Source organism: Gymnoscopelus braueri (assembly GCF_963280865.1).
Source record: "Gymnoscopelus braueri genome assembly, chromosome: 11".
NCBI lineage: Eukaryota > Metazoa > Chordata > Actinopteri > Myctophiformes > Myctophidae > Gymnoscopelus > Gymnoscopelus braueri.
In genome coordinates, this window is record NC_137613.1 from 42,605,408 (window position 1) to 42,612,842 (window position 7,435).

Sequence of the window (7,435 nt, forward strand, 5' to 3'; positions counted from 1 at the left end):
ACTAGTTGTGATTTTTGATTTTTTTTATGGATTTATGGAAACTACAATCCTGGGACGGATACAGAGGAGGAGGAGGAGGTATGAAAGAGAGAGAATCACAAAATTATATGAAATCTAATGATTTGACCCACTCATTATATTCTGAGAATGATACTCCAAAGTCATTTACTTGTGTAAGCCTTTTATAGAAGTGCTGCTTTTTACATTTATTTGCTTCATGAGAGAAGTCATTTTAAAGTCTTACAGTACCATGCTAATGCAGCAACAGGAGATCTTTTGGGGATAATGGCAAAAGAATATGATTTCATACAAAAGAAACAGGATATACATTTTCAATACAATTCTGGCAGCTACATCAAGATAAATATGAAAGGTATTAGATAATGTAACAACCTTCAAAATAGGTATATACAAAATATAGTTATAATGGAGACAAAATGAATGAAAATTTATATAAATATAACATGACAATACAAAAAATAAATGATATGTTACAGTACATGTGGGAAACAGTAGGCTACGAGTGAGAAAAATAGAGCGGGGACTCGGGTGCCCATTTTCGTGTGGTGTTATATGTTGTCTAGTCTTGGCTTGCTGGAATAAGATAAAGGATCCTAGCCACACTTTCAGTACTAGAACAACTTTTATTTACAAGACATTTATTGCCCCAAGTAACAATATGTGAACACGGGATGTTTTATTGTTATGATTCTTATTTTCTTTTTATTAAAGCCAAAATCAGATTAACACTTGACAAATGGGTTGAAAATCTATTCTGCATTTGTGCGAATTAACTTTAGTATTGTTAGGACAAGATACAGTAGGATATCGTCTCTGTCGGGTGTAAACCTCATATGTCCAAAACTGTTACTTTACCAGGATTCAAATCAAAAGGTAGCAAAAGTAGCAGATCTATAAGCTCGAAACGTGTCGCGTCACGTTTCGAGCTTGTGGAGCTGCTACCTTTGATGCTTTTGTGTGACGCTGTAGTATGATCAAGTAGGGTGTTATTTTGTGAGAAAACAAAGTTAAATTATGGAGATAAGAGGGTTCTGCCCGACAACAACGATATGCCTTTATTGATCCCCATGGTGAAGTTCAGGTGTTAGTTGGGGCAGCAATAGCAGTAAGCGTGAAACATACAGTAGATAAGTTAAGAATAAAGATAAAATGAAAGATTCTTACATCTGCACTGTACAAGTTTAAAAATGACATTCATTCATTCTGTCAAAGAAGCCTACTACAGGCAAATTTGGTTTTAAATCAGCAAATCCACCCCTCTATCGATTTGTCCCACTGCATAATTTCTAATGGCTCTGGTTTTTAATGTGAAAGTCTTGCACTGGACCTGCTTCTTAGAGGCCATTGTTAAAATACAGATTGGTATACCAGCATTCATGTTTTAAGCACAATTCATGATGTTAATATAACAGAACATAATCTGACCACTTAACTGCTGTAGTAAAATTGGCTTAAATATTTAGTTCTCTCTCCTAGTTTGATCGCTACAAATATAAAATTGCATTGGCAGTCAAGTGTTCACTACCGCTGGATGTCATTGTGCATGAACATATTGTACATAACAAAAAAAACACATTTATCATTTTTATTGACATGTAGCAATACTCTGTTACAAGTACACGTCCGGAATTCAATATTTTTGGTAACAAATTTGACATGAGTCCCTGGCACAAAACATTTTAGATTACATTGTTAGATGACATTGTTTGAACATGTTTATCATTTTTATTGACTTTTGATAGAAAAACGTAGCAATGTAGCAATACTCTGTTACAAGTACACGTCCGGAATTCAAACTTAAATGTTTTTGGTTACATTTTGATCCAATCATTTTGTACTCGAGTACACATTTTGAAATATTTTTGGTTTTTGGATTTGATATGAGAGTCCCTGGCACAAAACATTTTAGATAGGGGTTAAGGGACATATACTGTATACATGAATTAAGCAAGTTGAGTGGCTTCCTCATTGTCTTCGCCACTGGTATCGTCGTCCTCTTCTAAAGAACAAGAGACAGGGTTGGTGCTCTGCCAGGACTTGGTTTTGGCGCAGCGGCAGAAAGAAGTTTTCACTGAACCACTCGTAAATAGAGGCCAGTATGAGCTTTCTCTTCTCGCTGGCCTGTATGGCCATGCAGATCAGCGTGGGACAGGAGTAGTGTGGCCTCTCATGGGCGTTTGTGTTGTAGCCCACCCCACCGGGGTAGTGGCCGTGCGTCACGACGCCTGGGAGGCTCTGCTGGGCCCGGCTGCAAGCCGCTGGTGTGGGCATGACCGGGGTCAGGGGAATACCCATGGACCCCATGTCCCCGGCCAGAGGGGACAAAGCCGCCACAGACAAACCCAATGGCCGACGGTGACTGGACAGCGAGGGTCCCAGCCGGGACCTCCGCCTGGCTGGGGGCCTCTGCCGTTGGCACCGAGGGTGGAGAAGTCCTGGAGCCAGTGCAGGCTCGTCAGGCTTTCGTCACTGGTATCGTCGTCCTCTTCTAAAGAACAAGAGACAGGTTTAGTGACAGATAGATCTCATTATGTGCAAAGTCTCACCATTAGAAGAAACCAGATGTAGGATGGTATTAAAGAAGATTTAAGAAAGAATAAATAGGCCTTGACCTATTGACCTTACATACTATACCCATCCTTTACGAAATAGGCCCTAACTAGGGGTAATGTACTTAACTGATGAGACCAGGGCCTTGGCCTGGAACATCTTGGCCCCCTCTTATACTCACCACCACAATGATAATAAATCCTCCTGGTCCCTGAACCCTACACGCCCTGTCCTACTCATGGGAGACTCTAATAATAAATGGCTACCCAGCATCAAGGATCAGAGAGTGCAGGTGGATACCTACCCGGGGCCCGCACTGTGCCATGCTACGGCCATTCTCCAAAAACTACCCCACCCATACCCATCAGTGACCATGGTAGTCTCATATGGATTGAATAATAGGGAAAGGGGTACCTCCCAAACCCTCAATCACTCACTCAAAACCATGCACCAACAAGCCACCAAGGCTTTCCCCAATGCTACCATCCACATCCCCTCATTTCCTTCTCCGGAAATGAGAAGGAAATGTCTCCTCATTAACCCTTATTAATGAGGAGTCTTTAACCCTAACCCTGGATCTTTGTTTAATACTTTTAATTTGTATTACCTTTTATTTCTATTTTTTAATACAAATAAAGGGTTAAAAGTATTTCTGTATCGATTTTAGTACTTTTACTTTTGGTACTTTAAGTACATTTTGATACCAATACCATCTGCAAAGTAACTAGTAACTAAAGTTTTCAAATACTCGTAGTGGAGTAAAAGTACAATATTTGCCTCTGAGATGTAGTGGAGTAGAAGTAAAAGTATTGGAAAATGGAAATACTCAAGTAAAGTACAAACACCTCAACATTTTACTTAAGTACAGTACTTAAGTAAATGTACTTAGTTAGTTACTTTCCACCACTGGTGTTTACCTGCTCGAACTGCCGTCACTTACATCGAGAACACGGAGTCCAGGTATAGCACAAAGGTTATGGTATGTTATCCAAATTTCATCCTCCGCTTCTTCTTTACCAAAAGGGAGGAAAATTCTGCTGTTGAAAAGGAAACATCTTAGATCTTGGAATTTTTTTTTGTCTATACTTTTACTTCTACTCCACTACATCTCAGAGGCAAATATTGTACTTTTACTACACTACAATTATTTGAAAACTTTGAACAGCCGTCACTTACATTGATAGGGACTCCATCAGCGCGGAGGTGGTAGTATGTAAGAACACATTCTTCAAATTTTTGTTCTTGATCAGATAACCAAGTATACCACCCCATCGTAGATCTTGGAAACATCTTAGATCTTGGCTGTGTCGCCAGTGTCGGATGCCTAGTTTTCGTTTTCGACTTGGACTGATTAGCAGCAATGCGTTCAAAATACTTTCAGCTAGTCATCTGTGAGATACGTTTCTTTCTTCTTCTGTGAGATAAGAGCTCAACTCAGTGTTGCCATGTCGGCGTATTATAAGCGACTTTGGTCTTCTTTTTCTGTAAAGTCGCGGGTTGCGGTTTTTTGGGCTTTTTTATAAAGTGTTACTTGCTTATTTAGGCTTGCTTCTAGCCATGGTTCACCAGGAGTCCCTTAGTGTCGAGGTCCAGCCACGTCAGCCAACATTCATCCACCAAGTCATCGGTCAAACCCATAAAACGAAGCAGAAGCGCCATCTTGATCTTGTATTTTTCGGGCGTGTATTTTTCGGGCGTCGTGATCTGTACTAACGTCTCGGTCTGATTAGCACTTGGCAGCAATGAGTTCATATCTTCTACTTTCAGCTGATTATCTGGGAGGTACGCTAGAGAAGAGCTCTGATTGGTGGAGCCGTCGGCTGAGCAAGTAGCTTCACCAATCAGGTCGCTCAACTCTGATCCAACCAGTGTTGCCTGCAAATACACATTCAGAAAGGGCATCACAAGAAGAATTATGATAAAATATGTGACAGGACAGAGTGATTACTTTAGGGTTCACACTTTAGAATGTAATTGTTTTACATACCATTAATAGATTCATAATTATGTAGTACCATAAGCATTTTAACTGCTTAAAGGGTCTACACCATGAAAATCACTTTTTTTTAAATTCAGTCATTCCTTCTCATTTCATGGATTTCCAGAATGGGCGTGTCTGAACAGGCGATCTCAGAATGGCAATGTTTATGAGGTCATAAACATTTTTGATGGCAAACCCAATGTTAAATGAAAAGTGCCCGAATCGCTCCGAAACTTTTTCTACCCCCCCTAAGTGGGGGTCTACGAACAAATACTTCGGGCTCGGATTTTGGCTCCGCCCCCCGGAAGTGGGTGAAACAGGCACCTCAAACACTTGGTGGAATTGTTCAAAAATGTTCAAAGTGTTTTTTTTTCGATTTTGTATTTTTCTTAGATGCTTCTTTTTATGCAGAATTTTTCCATTTCTTTTTTTTTTTTTTTATATATTTTTTTATTAACAGAATTTTGTATTAACAGAATTGCTCAGTAGCCCCCCCCTGCCCAAGAGGACGTTTTGGTATTGCAGCTGAAAGTGCTGTATAAGCCAGAGACAATTGACTTGGGATGAGTATATCTGAGTGATTTAGGCTCAAACCTTTTGAAAAAGGTTTGAGGGACATACGCCATATGATATTAAATATCAAATATATTTTTTAAATTCACGGTGTAGCTCCTTTAAAGGCAAACAGAAGATTTTCAACATGAATCCCATTGTTCTGACCTGAGGACATTAATGTAGTGTGGCAAAAAATACCCTACGTCTTGTGTATTTCTTTCATGTAAAACAAGATTTTGATGTGAACATTCAACTGAGAAATGCATATTATACAAAAAAAAAATCATTATTTATCTCTCCTCATCAGAACAATTGATTGCTCAATTGTCATCCTTGCTGAAATGTAAACCCCCCAGTTTTCTAACTCTGAGTTGGAGTTCAAATTAACACCCAAGATTTTACTGTGTAGATTGTTGTGTTTTGGCTGTTTGTTTAATCCTTACATTGGCAAAGTCTTCAAACAGCTGATCGTCATTGTCGGTGAATAAACCTATCCCTGTTTCAAAGACCAGCAATTGCAGCTTGGCCACTTGTGTTTTGGCTTGTTTAATCCTTACCGTAATAAAATCCTGCAGCTTCACTGGACCAATGATGATATTTCTAAGACTGAGATCTGCATCCATATTGGCCACCTACACAGAAAACACACCAGATATGTAAATTATAAGCAAAACCTGCTGAAGATGTACAGTGTATGCCCAAACATCTATTGTCTCAGTGAACAAATCAGGAAATATTATTGAACGATTTAAGAAAATGAAATCAGATCATGGCTATACAAGCAGATTTTCAGACTGGTTGGTAAAAAGGGCTCGTTTAAAGACGGGGTGCCGTGATTTTCAGTGATTTCCCCCCCCCCCCCTAAAACATAATCATCAGGTATTATGGTTATACTAGGAGGAAGATTTTTTTCAAAAAAGTGTACAGAAATTGTTAAAATTATGTTTTATGTGGACACGCCTCCAGTTCATTAAGTATACCTGGTTCTCACCTTAGCACCTCCTCCACCACCTTAGCACCACCCACCTGTCCTAGTCCCTCCTCCTCCTCATGCCCACACCTGTTGTGTTATGATAATGAGGGGGAGGGTATGTTTTTACTATGTCACTAAAGCGCTGTTTCTCTATTGGCACGTTTGACCCTCAAGGTTTCAGCCTCCAGGAAGAAACTCCAAATAGTCAGAGAAGACAAAGTGCTCTTTAAATACAACCGTTTCAATAGCAGGTAGTCATAATAAATTAGGTCTACATAAATGACTCGGTTAGTTTCATGTTCAACTTTACATTAACCATACATGGTTGTGTGGATAACTGACAGGGAGACGCAGGCAAACTAATACTCTTAAAAGCTTTTACCATGATCCAACTCCGCATTTAATCACAGAATTTCCATTACAATATACTGTCTGTACACCTTACAGATCTAACGTTACACCTGCACATTACATCCTTCAGTGTCATACCATGCTAGCTAGTTCGCCTACCGTCTTATTGATGTTGTTGAGACATCTTGGATTTTCGTTTCGGGCGTCGGATGCCTAATTTTCGTCGTGATGTTCGCCGGATTGTGTTCCTTCCAGTTAGAGGTTCTCACCACATATGCAGCTACTAGGGGTAAAACAGTCACACAGTTTGTTAGTGTGAAATATAGGGATATTGAGCGAATAATAAAAAAAATAACCAATACTTACTCAGAAATGCATCATGTATCAAAAGGAAACAGGAAAGCACAAAGGAAACCAAAATAACTACTAAAACGAAGCTCCAGCATGCCTCTCAGCCAACAAATGGAGTAGGCTATCAGTTCAGGTGTGGTGCTAATCAGCTCTAATCAGTTCAGTACAGGTGCCTATTTATTGCCAATTTATATTAACACATTTACCAGAGCTCCTCTCTAGAGAGCAGCCAGAAAACATTTTAATTGGTAAGAATACTGGGAGAGGATGAATTCAGATGGATGTGAAAGCCCTATCTGACTGCTTGAATGAAATAATGGCCTCTGCCTTATTTGTCTCATATTTTTTACTCAGTCCTCATTCAGATTTCTGCGTACGCACCTATTCTTCTTCTTCTATTGACTTTTGATAGAAAAACAATGTAGCAATACTCTGTTACAAGTAAAAGTTCGGAATTCCAAGTGTACTCCACGCCACGGGGGGACGCGGCTCCTCCAGGGCTGTCATTCGTCCCTCCACGGCCGCGACTTGTCCGTGCATGGCCGCCACGTGGTCCTCCAGGATCTTATGTGCCTCTGATAGGGCCTCTGATACGCTAGGCGGGGAAAAGAAAATATGGTTTGACCCAAAAAATAATTTGAACAAAAGGTTTC